The sequence below is a fragment of the Haliotis cracherodii genome, unplaced genomic scaffold (genome assembly GCF_022045235.1).
Source record: "Haliotis cracherodii isolate W230 unplaced genomic scaffold, xgHalCrac1.p SCAF_9, whole genome shotgun sequence".
Lineage (NCBI taxonomy): Eukaryota > Metazoa > Mollusca > Gastropoda > Lepetellida > Haliotidae > Haliotis > Haliotis cracherodii.
The window spans coordinates 49,429,610-49,442,797 of NW_027266343.1; the positions used below are offsets into that span (position 1 = coordinate 49,429,610).

A 13,188-nucleotide genomic window follows, 5' to 3' on the forward strand; every position below is an offset into this window, starting at 1 on the left:
GACCTTGTGGCCTAATGGATAAGGCGTCGGCCTCCGGAGCCGAAGATTGTGGGTTCGAGTCCCATCAAGGTCGGATGAATTTTGAAGAAAACTTATTTAAATTATTGAGCCATATCAAAGAGATTTAATATTCACAGTACATAACAATAAAAAGTACTACCAGAGCATTTGATTTCAATTCGTTATCTCTAGAAAGCCTTTGTTTTTTAAACTTACACCGACTCCTGTTGATATAGTTCATATCAAAATCAACGAGGGTGGGACAGTATCATATTGTCTCCCACCCACCTCCCACCCTCATTTAGGTGACATGTTTTCATGTCTCCTTTCCGTCGCTCCCTCTGTATTTAATGACCAGTCCCTATATAAAGTTCACATGTATATATAAAAAAACAAACAATCGTGTCATTGATTCATGCCCCTCCAATACAGTTGCGGTCAATGTTGGGAGAACCCCACTCCTACTCTCACATTGTGTCCTTCTTCCATGATCCCCATCACACACCCAATCTCACCGGCCCATCCCCCACCCCCCACCCCCCACCCCCCCCCCCCCCCCCACCCCCTATGGTAAATGACCACTTCCTTATACAGGTGGAATGTTGCAACATTACATCACTCTGATTCACATGTACTGCTGGTGCTGTAAATGCTGTAATTGTCTCATCGATATTACAGCATGTCTCCCGCCATGAGCTGTCTGGCGCATCTATTTCTGAATGGTGTGGTGAAAGAGTCTGCACTGACGAGCACGGAGCACCAGACAGAATTATGATGGAATGCCTTATTCAGGTCGTAATCCCTGCTTCATTAACCGACATTTCTCGCACCGGAAGTGCCGCTGGCTCTCGGTGCTTCTCGCAGATGAAGTAACAGAATTAATTAAGTCTCTGCCCACGGAAATCACTGTTCGAATTATTTATTTTTTTCTGTCACGCCCTCGAGACTCAAAAGATGTTATTGCAGGAACGAGACCCCCGACCGACATTTGACTAATCCCAATAAGAGACATAAACAGGTTCAGAGACGTTGGTAACATGTTCTTTATCTGAATTTGTCTTGGATGTAATACCAAAACTGAAACCGATGACCTGTCAACACATCATTTTACCCTGTCAACACATCATTATACTCTTTACTGTCGAATCATTCGCTTGTTCTTATATACTAGCGGTAAAATATAACTGTGCTTCATATAAAGTGGTATAAATGTGTTATTGAAATAGCAAGATAATATTTGGTCATTCGTCTGATCAATGTTTTATCGTAACAAATTAATGACAAAACCAATATCTGGTAACAGGAGACAGACCGACACGCCCTAAAGGATGGGTGGTGTAACAACTCAATTAACAATGTCAAAATCGGAAGTGGCCATCATTTGGTATCGCTTCCGTAGATGCACCAACCGAACATGGTTGCCTTGTTGACGTGACGTCACACGTTGACGACAAGCCCTTGGCAAGCCACGAATGTTGCCCTGCTGTAGATAACGCATGCCAACGGCGCGTAGACGTTGCATTTGATTTTCAACAAGCCGTGTTATTGCGTAAGGGCTAGTTACGGTTAAACAAAAGTGTGTTTATGAGCGCCTGACAGGTAAACAATCACTGTGTACAGTCCAGATGCAAAACCCACGTGTGTGAGTTTCACGGGTTTCAGATTCAAACTGTGCGCTGTGCATTAACATGCATGTGCAAACCGTGAATAACGTCGGGGGATATCTTCATGCATATGTAGTTTTATTAAACTTTATATGAAGCACAGTTTCTTTTGTCCGTTAGTATATATGGCGGCGTGGTAGCCTAGTGTTTCAGGTGTTTATGACACCATGCTGAAGAATAGCTGTAAAACCAGATATATTTTTTTTAATTTGAACTGCGAGACTAAATATTTTTAAAAATTCCATCTTGCAACAATTTATGTTTTGTGGCAGAAATCTTTTTGTCAATAGTCTGAAAAGCATAACTTTTGTTTTCAAGCATTTATTTTTCCAGAAATACACATGCACGCACGCACACACACGGACACGCACATACACACACACACGCGCGCATGCACGCACGCACACACGTTAATCCATTTGCACGTGGCTGCATCTCATTATTCACGGGCTAGCATATCGTGGGTTCTATTCTCAGATTCGCCCGAATTACAATCCCTGGTTTGCCGGCACCAAACCTGCACTCGTGAGTTTCTGGCGTAAACGTCACCGCCCCGCATCACGTCGTGCTGCCCTCTCACTTCAAGATGGTACACTGGGATGTGATTGAAAATTATTTTTCAGGGCGCTGTTAAACCACAGGTGCACTCCCTCACGTAATCACACACATTAATTCAAACACAGTGTGTGTGTACATTTCTCGGGATTTAAAATCGTTGAGTCAGTGAGTATACTGTTTCTCAAGTTTAGACTTCTTTTTTAATAACGAGCTTGTTTTGATAGCGTGTTTAGAATGTATAATGATAATTAAGCCACATTTCCTCCTTTCGGCGTTCTCAGTAACTCGCAGTTCTGGAAGCCATCCAAACTATGTAGATCGAAACAAGCGTGTCGATAGTGGTGTTCGACTTAACGAGGTATTACTATTCATAGTTTGTACTTATTTCCATTCTTATCGGGGGGCGGTCGGGTAGCCTAGTGGTTAAAGCGTTCGCTCGTCACTCCGAAGACCCGGGTTCGATTCCCCACATGGGTACAATGTGTGAAGCCCATTTCTGGTGTCCCCCGCCATGATGTTGCTTGAATATTGCTAAAAGCGGCGTAAAACCATACTCACTCACTCACTTATTTCCATTCTTATCGGGGGACGGTGGGGTAGCCTAGTGAAAGCGTTCGCTCGTCACGCCGAAATGCTCGGGTTCTATTCCCCACATGGATACAATGAGTAAAGCCCATTCCTGGTGTCCCCCGCCGTGCTGGAATATTGCTAAAAGCAGCGTTAAACCATACTCACTCACTCACTCAATTCGATATGGCTATTTTCCTCAAAACGAAGCAGTGGTAGTGAATAGGCCCAAGCTATTTATAGCTAAGGTGAGGTGAGCTGAAATCGGGTTAAACATCGCGTCCAAGATTATTGCACTTATATAGCGATGTGCATGCACGTGTGTGTGTCTGCTTGTACTAGTCCGGACTGATGCAGATTTGTAGTGCTAGTCCACTGAGATATCATGCCGCAGTTTAACATGAATACCCCACTCAGAAACAGTATACTGACTCCCAGCCGACCAGTCCTTGTTTTAGCCCCTTTATGCCGAGCGCCAGACATGGTAACAACAAATACCATCTTTTGGGGTCTTTTGGTATGACACGGCCGGGAATCGAACACCGGACCCTCCGCTCTCCGGACGGAGATCCACCACTGAACAACGGAGGCGGTCTATTTATAGCAAAACAATCATACACTTGGTACTGACGGATGACTAAGATTACGAGTATGTGTGTATGTGTTTTCAAGCTGCAGGAGCAGTTATGCCAATCATCATGTAGAAATAACAGCACTGCATTTTCCTCTTCCTTATCCAGCAATTCTCAACCAGGACAACTGATGACTGAATATTTGTGGAAGATAAGCTGGTGTATTTTATTAATTCCGTTGTCACATTTCTTGAGAAAATGAAGCCATGAAATAGCTGCGCAGTAAACAGGTCCTGTTGCTATGGTAACCTGACGTACTGACCGATTTCTTAAATTTAGTTCCTGCACCAAACTCACTGCATGTCTGTTTCGCCCCACCGTTCTCCCGACTGTCATGTCTGACTCCCTGTCTTATCACGTGAAATCGATACATCTCAATATTCTAAAGTCATATGTTTTGATTTCTGATCAAAGTGCAGCCCAATTTCCCTGCAATGAAATTTAATATGCCTCTCCCCCTGCATGTTTACGTGCGCTCACGGACTGAGATAACCTGATATATGAAGTATTTTGAAACACAGATTAACCGTATTTCTATACAATATTGGGCTATAAATAATGTTTCATAACCGCTGCAGCGCCCTCTGTGCGGGGCTCGGATCAGATGATATTGCTAGAAGTTGGCAGACGTACAAGAAAACCGGTCCGTGAACATTTATGTGTGGTTATTTCAAGTTTCACTTTGCTGAATATTATCGCAAAAAGGAACCTTTGACGATGAATTTTTATATGTGCTGTTACATGGGTCTGTTGTTTTACTAGGGGCACGAGTGGCCAAGTCGTCTAAGGCGCCGCGATTCGCTGTGCAGAGTAGCGTCCCTTGAACATGCCAGAACCCTATAATTGTGGGTTCGAATCCTGGTTCGCCCCGATTATGATTCTAGGTTTGTCAGCAACATACCTTTGCTCGTGGGTTTTACCGAAGTGGTAAACGTCTGAGACGTGCATCACTTCGGGCTTTCCTCCCACATTAAGCTGACACGCCGTGATATAACTGGAATATTGTTAAAAGCGGCGTTAAACCCAACTCACTCACTCACTCACTGTTGTTTCACTCAGTGTGATGAAGCCGCTCCGGGATCCGCTGATCCTATGTTCGAATCTACGATTACGATCCTTGGTCCCGGGTTTTATAAAGTTATATGCCAAGCTGAAGTAAATTTAGTATAAAATATATATGAGTTAGGGAGTATGGTTTTACGCCGCTTTTAGCAATATTCCAGCAGTACCACGACAGTGACACCAGAAATGGGCTTCACACATTGTACCCATGTGGGGAATCGAACCCGTGTCTTCGACGTGACGAGCGAACGCTTTAACCACTAGGCTACCTCAGGACCCCTATAATATAAATGGCATAGGAGCTTCCGTTGGACAACGTGGCTTTGGACAGCACTTCTATAAAGGAAGGCAGCTTAATGTGAAGCAATGCCAAACTGGCGCAGGTCTCAGATGACACCAACATTCATGGATATTGTGCTGACAAACCAAGGATGATAATCAGTGCGAGTTCGGGATTCAAACCCACGATCATTAAATTTTGAAACTCACCCTAGGCCGGTATTGGAAGGAATCCAAGCGGGAAATGAATGCACACGTTTCAATAGTTCACGTGACTATAACATTACACGCTTGAATTGGTATCCAGTACCCGCACTGTGTTCCACGGAGGAAGATAAATCAGGATTGCACGGCCAAGTGACTGACATCATGAGTATCCATTTACGCATGGGATTGATGACATGCGTCACCCGATTCCGTCAGTCGCCACATAAGGCAAGCAAAGTCGCCTTTTACGGCAAGCATGGTTTGCTGAAGACCTATTCTACCCCGGATATTCACGAGTTAATAAAACATCACCCGCGGCTGTGTTACAGTAAACACCCACCACTTGTAGTACAGTCTGGCGAGTTTGAACACCCACCAGCTGTAGTACACTTGGCGGGTTTAAACACCCACTAGCTGTAGTACAGTCTGGCGGGTTTAAATACCCACCAGCTGTAGTACAGTCTGGCGGGTTTAAATACCCACTAGCTGTAGTACAGTCTGGGGAGTTTAAATACCCACCAGCTGTAGTACAGTCTGGCGGGTTTAAATACCCACCAGCTGTAGTACAATGTGGCAAGTTTAAACACCCACCAGCTGTAGTACAGTCCGGCGAGTTTAAATACCCACCAGTTGTAGTACAGTGTTGCGAGTTTAAATACCCACCAGCCGTAGTACAGTCTGGCGAGTTTAAACACCCACAAGCTGTAGTACAGACTGGCGAGTTTAAAGGCCCACCAGTTGTAGTACAGTGTGGCGAGTTTAAACACCCAGTAGCTGTAGTACAGTCTGGCGAGTTTAAACACCCACCAGCTGTAGTACAGTTTGGCGAGTTTAAACACCCACTAGCTGTAGTACAGTCTGGCGAGTTTAAACACCCACCAGCTGTAGTACAGTCTGGCGAGTTTAAACACCCACTAGCTGTAGTACAGTGTGGCGAGTTTAAACACCCACTAGCTGAAGTACAGTGTGGCGAGTTTAAACACCCACTAGCTGTAGTACAGTCTGGCGAGTTTAAACACCCACTAGCTGTAGTAGAGTGTGGAGGGTTTAAACACCGACCAGCTGTAGTACAGTCTGGCGTGTTTAAGCATCAACAAGCTGTAGAGAGGGCGGTCGGGTAGCCCAGTGGTTAAAGCGTTCGCTCGTCACGCCGAAGACCCGGGTTCGAATCCCGACATGGGTACAATGTGTGAAGCCCATTTCTGGTGTCCCCCGCCGTGATATTGCTGGAATATTTCTAAAAGCGGCGTAAAACCAAACTCACTCACTCACTCACAAGCTGTAGAAAAGTCTGGCGTGTTTAAACATCCACGAACTATAGTACAGAGTGGCAAGTTTAAACACCCACTAGCTGTAGTACAGTCTTGCGAGTTTAAACATCCACCAGCAGTAGTAGTCTGGCGAGTTTAAACATCCACCAGCTGTAGTACAGTCTGGCGAGTTTAAACACCCACAAGCTGTAGTACAGTGTGACGGGTTTAAACACCCACTAGCTGTAGTACAGTCTGGCGTGTTTAAACATCCACCAGCTATAGTACAGTCTGGCAAGTTTAAACACCCACTAGCTGTAGTACAGTTTGGCGAGTTTAAACACCCACTACCTGTAGTACAGTTTGGCGAGTTTAAACACCCACTAGCTGTAGTACAGTTTGGCGAGTTTAAACACCCACTAGCTGTAGTACAGTTTGGCGAGTTTAAACACCCACTACCTGTAGTACAGTCTGGCTAGTTTAAACACCCACTAGCTGTAGTACAGTCTGGGGAGTTTAAATACCCACCAGCTGTAGTACAGTCTGGCGAGTTTAAACATCCACTAGCTGTAGTACAGTCTGGCGAGTTTAAACACCCACTAGCTGTAGTACAGTCTGGCGAGTTTAAACACCTACCAGCTGTAGTACAGTCTGGCGAGTTTAAACGTTTAAACATCCACTAGCTGTAGTACAGTCTGGCGAGTTTAAACACCCACCAGCTGTAGTACAGTCTGGCGTGGTTAAACATCCACCAGCTGTAGTACAGTCTGGCGAGTTTAAACACCCACCAGCTGTAGTACAGTCTGGCGAGTTTAAACACCCACCAGCTGTAGTACAGTCTGGCGAGTTTAAACACCCACTAGCTGTAGTACAGTGTGGCGAGTTTAAACACCCACTAGCTGAAGTACAGTGTGGCGAGTTTAAACACCCACTAGCTGTAGTACAGTCTGGCGAGTTTAAACACCCACTAGCTGTAGTAGAGTGTGGAGGGTTTAAACACCGACCAGCTGTAGTACAGTCTGGCGTGTTTAAGCATCCACAAGCTGTAGAGAGGGCGGTCGGGTAGCCTAGTGGTTAAAGCGTTCGCTCGTCACGCCGAAGACCCGGGTTCGAATCCCGACATGGGTACAATGTGTGAAGCCCATTTCTGGTGTCCCCCGCCGTGATATTGCTGGAATATTTCTAAACGCGGCGTAAAACCAAACTCACTCACTCACTCACAAGCTGTAGAAAAGTCTGGCGTGTTTAAACATCCACGAACTATAGTACAGAGTGGCGAGTTTAAACACCCACTAGCTGTAGTACAGTCTTGCGAGTTTAAACATCCACCAGCAGTAGTAGTCTGGCGAGTTTAAACATCCACCAGCTGTAGTACAGTCTGGCGAGTTTAAACACCCACAAGCTGTAGTACAGTGTGACGGGTTTAAAACCCACTAGCTGTAGTACAGTCTGGCGTGTTTAAACATCCACCAGCTATAGTACAGTCTGGCAAGTTTAAACACCCACTAGCTGTAGTACAGTTTGGCGAGTTTAAACACCCACTACCTGTAGTACAGTTTGGCGAGTTTAAACACCCACTAGCTGTAGTACAGTCTGGGGAGTTTAAATACCCACCAGCTGTAGTACAGTCTGGCGTGGTTAAACATCCACTAGCTGTAGTACAGTCTGGCGTGGTTAAACATCCACTAGCTGTAGTACAGTCTGGCGTGGTTAAACATCCACAAGCTGTAGTATAGTCTGGCGTGGTTAAACATCCACAAGCTGTAGTACAGTCTGGCGTGGTTAAACATCCACAAGCTGTAGTACAGTTTGGCGTGGTTAAACATCCACTAGCTGTAGTACAGTTTGGCGAGTTTAAACATCGACCAGCTGTAGTACAGTCTGCCGTGGTTAAACACCAAATCGCTGTAGTACAGTTTGGCGAGTTTAAACATCCACTAGCTGTAGTACAGTCTGGCGTGTTTAAACACCAAATTGCTGTAGTACAGTTTGGCGAGTTTAAACACCCACCAGCTGTAGTACAGTGTGGCGAGTTTAAACACCCACCAGCTGTAGTACAGTCTGGCGAGTTTAAACACCCACTAGCTGTAGTACAGTGTGGCGAGTTTAAACACCCACCAGCTGTAGTACAGTGTGGCGAGTTTAAACACCCACTAGCTGTAGTACAGTCTGGCGTGGTTAAACATCCACTAGCTGTAGTACAGTCTGGCGAGTTTAAACATCCACCAGCTGTAGTACAGTTTGGCGTGGTTAAACACCCACTAGCTGTAGTACAGTCTGGCGTGGTTAAACATCCACTAGCTGTAGTACAGTTTGGCGAGTTTAAACATCCACAAGCTGTAGTACAGTTTGGCGAGTTTAAACATCCACTAGCTGTAGTACAGTCTGGCGTGGTTAAACATCCACTAGCTGTAGTACAGTTTGGCGACTTTAAACATCCACCAGCTGTAGTACAGTTTGGCGTGGTTAAACACCCACTAGCTGTAGTACAGTTTGGCGTGGTTAAACACCAACTAGCTGTAGTACAGTTTGGCGAGTTTAAACATCCACCAGCTGTAGTACAGTCTGGCGGGTTTAAACATCCACCAGCTGTAGTACAGTTTGGCGAGTTTAAACATCCACCAGCTGTAGTACAGTCTGGCGTGGTTAAACATCCACTAGCTGTAGTACAGTTTGGCGACTTTAAACATCCACCAGCTGTAGTACAGTTTGGCGTGGTTAAACACCCACTAGCTGTAGTACAGTTTGGCGTGGTTAAACACCAACTAGCTGTAGTACAGTTTGGCGAGTTTAAACACCCACTAGCTGTAGTACAGTCTGGCGGGTTTAAACATCCACCAGCTGTAGTACAGTTTGGCGAGTTTAAACATCCACCAGCTGTAGTACAGTGTGACGGGTTTAAACACCCACTAGCTGTAGTAAAGTGTGACGGGTTTAAACATCCACCAGCTGTAGTACAGTTTGGCGAGTTTAAACATCCACCAGCTGTAGTTCAGTCTGGCGGGTTTAAACACCCACTAGCTGTAGTACAGTGTGACGGGTTTAAACATCCACAAGCTGTAGTACAGTGTGACGGGTTTAAACACCCACTAGCTGTAGTACAGTTTGGTGTGTTTAAATACATACACATCTGCTATATATACTCCTGCTTGACGTTTGAGCCACTCAGTATGGATTCGTGCCGTTATCACCAAGTCTCTTGCACACTATGTCCAGGAACACCAACAACGTCACACTCATTGGCCTTGGTGATTCTTGATGTCAAACATAACGACACCCGGATGCACACATTTAGCCAAACATTCGCCCAACCCTTGTTGTTAATGGACTCTTCCGTATACACGTTCCTTGTGCACCACGTGCAATGAGTATCAAGGAACTCGATGCCTAGATTAAACTGCTCCGAGCAATCTTGATACAAGTCGTGATTGTGCATTGGCGTCTATCCATCCTTGTCAGTGTTTAGAAAAAGAGATTATTTCAAATCAACGGGCAAACCCTTTAAAACACATTTTGTGTTATTTTTCTCACCGACTTGCTTATCAGTTGAATGATAACCCCACGCGCATCTTCACGCCAACCTATCTCCAACCGGGGTGAACGTGGACAAACATCTGGAGAAATGTCTTTATCAGGTGGAATTTGCCCAATCAGAAGCCTGACCTAATTCTTCGAGAACCAGACAAGAAAATTATTAGTTTTACGACACGTTTTAAAACCAGAGCAGGTATTCCACCCTTAGAATCCAATATCACCCTGAACAAAGACGCTATTTCTAGCAGCTGTTTACAGCGTCTCGGTGGGGAGGAATTCAGTCAAGCGATTGAACACACCTCCAAGTCATTAAACTGTGGTAGGCTGTAATTTTATGAAAGCTGGCGCTCTTTCTGTTATCCAGCAACTGGGACGAAGCTTTTAATGCACATGGACATGAGTGAGTGAGTATGGTTTTACGCCGATTTTAGCAATATTCCAGCAATATCACGGTGGGGAACACCAGAAATGGGCTTCACACATTGTACCCATGTCGGGAATCGAACCCGGGTCTTCGGCGTGACGAGCGAACGCTTTAACCACTAGGCTACCCGACCGACCGCACATGAACGTGATACGTCAACCTAACTGCAACGACCCGCGAAGATCCGGGGTAGAATAGGTCTTCAGCAACCCATGCTTGTCGTAAAAGGCGACTAACGGGATGGGGTGATCAGACTCGCGGACTTGGTTGATGCATGTCATCGTAAGCCAATTGTGTGGATCGATGGTCATGATATTAATCACTGGATTGTCTTATCCAGACTCGATTATTTACATACCGCCGTCACATAGCTGGAATATTGCTGAGTGCAGCGTTAAGCAACAAACCAAACCAAAAACCTAACTGCACCATCCCCAGGGGTCAACTGCATGTCACGAATAAAACGTATGTCATTGTAGAATACATGTGTAAATCTATCTCAGGAATGTGCAATTCAATATACATAATGGGTGTATCTTCCATAAGATACACTACTGCCTAAAAGTGCATTCCCTTGCAAAAAAGTGCATTTGAGAACGCAAGTAACACGCATGTGACACGGGTTGCACACGGGTTGAGCACCGGTTGAACACGCGTGTGCAACCCGTTGAGCACGCGTGGGTCACTCGTTGCTAACGCGTGTGCCATACGTGTAACACGGAACCGGGTTCCAGTTGAAGTTGGCAAATATATCAAATGAATAGTGAGATAAATCGAAACAGTGAGATGTGAATCTTGAGTAAATGAGCGGCCATTTACCTGTGTTTACCAGACCATAAACACAAGGTCGGCCCGTCTTAATTAGTGCTCGGTTGCTGGACTTTTATGGCATGAACCATTCCACGAGGGTCCAATCTAGACATTGTGGCTACCCGAAAGTAGAACAGTATGTACAATGTATGTTGTTTAGCACTATCCATCACTTGCTTGATAAAGGTGTTAGGATCTACACCGAAACGTCGCACTAATTGTAATAAAGAAGTTGTTCATCCATAGAACTTGTCTTACTTCAGTAGAACAGTAGTTAATTTAGAAGCGAGTTTATTGCTAGGGGAACCCCCGAGTTGACACGATTGTCGCAGGTTGGTAAATGTTCGCCATTAGTGAAGTGATTGTCTGTGGATTGCGGACATATTCGTTTTAAGTTTTGGTCACGTGAGTCATTCCAGGTGACAGCAAATCAAACGTTTTTCGTTCGCCAAATATATTCTTTAGATAGTACAATTTATGACAGAACAGTCACCACTAATTATGTCTTATTATTTCAGAAGGAATATGTCACATTTCCCCACACCCCACTTTCTGTTTGGTACTTACTAAGAATTATTAAGAAAAAGTTTTGTGTGGGACTCTAACATTTATCATTAACTCTAAGAGGATATTGGAAATGAATATAAACAGCCACGTTGTCTCACTGTTGATAGAATTTGAGATCTTCACAATCACCGGGTGTGACCATTGAGACAGAATCTCGTCAGTGTTTGTGATTTTTACATTTGCCCAATGACCATGGTGAGTATTGCTGGGGAAAACAAAGGTGAAAGTTTACTATGAGAGGAAATTGGTGGTGAGTACTTATACCGTGTTGATAGGATATCTTTAGGAGTTTAATCCTTTCTTTCTCTGTTGGGTAATCCTTTCAAGTTGATGGAAGAAAGTCACACAATCAGGTCATGACAATGGTTATGCGCAAGGCTCAAAGATCACTATAGGTGTTGATGGAGGCTGGACATGCAGCATACAGCATTTCCAGTGTGGGCTGGCACCTCGTCTTTGTTTTACTCAGTATTACACACCTTGATGTACAAGGCTACGGCCACCACGCCATTCGCAGGTGCATTTGTCTATTTACAATGAAGTTGTTTAGCGTTCCCAGTATTTATAGACTATCTCACTGATTACTTGTTAACTGGTCCCTGCAAGTGCCTTAATTATTAAATTTCAGTGAACTGAGATTATTCACATGTTAGCTTTCATAGGTTGTGATGGATACTTGTACAATCCTCAATTGAGTGTACTCACTAACCACTGTGAGCGTTTTTGGCATGACTTATGTGATTGTATAAACACAATAACTGCTAAAAGCGGCGTAAAACTATGCTCACTCACTCACAGTAACTGTTAATCCTCTGCAGTGTGCTGGCAAATTGGGGATAAACCTGTGACGATCAAACTTAGTTAGAATCCTTTTTTATCTGTGACATCTTCCAACTGGTGACATTTTAGTAAACTTGAAAAGTGATGATGAATTTTAATATTCATATTATTATAGTTTATCATCCAAAACTGGCTCCCACAGGAGATATCGCTTGGGTGAGATCAAGCGATATCTATATATAGAATACTAAACGAGCTCCCGTGTAATACCAATTTTATGAAACGAGTGAATAGTTGTGGTATTTGACGAGCGAAAGCGAGTCAGATACCACACCTATTCACGAGTTTCATAAAATTGGTTTTACACGGTAGTGAGTTTAGTATTTTATTTATTACTTGCCATTTAAAACGTTTTTAGAATTATACTGTCGAGTGTGAATAGGCTGACACCTACACGATCCACGGCATAATACAATTGAGTTTAAATGTTTATTAATATAGCAAATCGGATTTTAGATATCAATAACTGAATTTATTATCAAATAATGTACTTTATCATCTAAAAAATCGAATATCCTATTGTATCTCCAGCCTTCGTCTCCGTGAACTTTATTCCCATTTTTTGATAATTCGTGAAGATAGTTACAGTATCGTAACATTTACATATATAGTCATATTCAGATGATGTTTGTATATATAAGTAAGGGCAAGCTTCTTCCCTTTGTTTATCAGTTTTTCCCCTGGCTATGAATGTGGAACACAGGCTTTAGGGTTGCATGTGTATCTTGTTATTGTATTTTAATGCGATTTGAATATTATTATTTACCATCGTATTATTTAATGTTTTAAATGAG

At 43.9% G+C, this 13,188-nt stretch overlaps 1 non-coding gene across 1 annotated transcript; it reads left to right on the forward strand.

Moving 5' to 3' along the window:
* Positions 1–73, forward strand: Trnar-ccg (transfer RNA arginine (anticodon CCG)). Its single transcript has one exon. It is a non-coding gene; the product is annotated as a tRNA-Arg (tRNA).
* Positions 74–13,188: the final 13,115 nt, after the last annotated feature.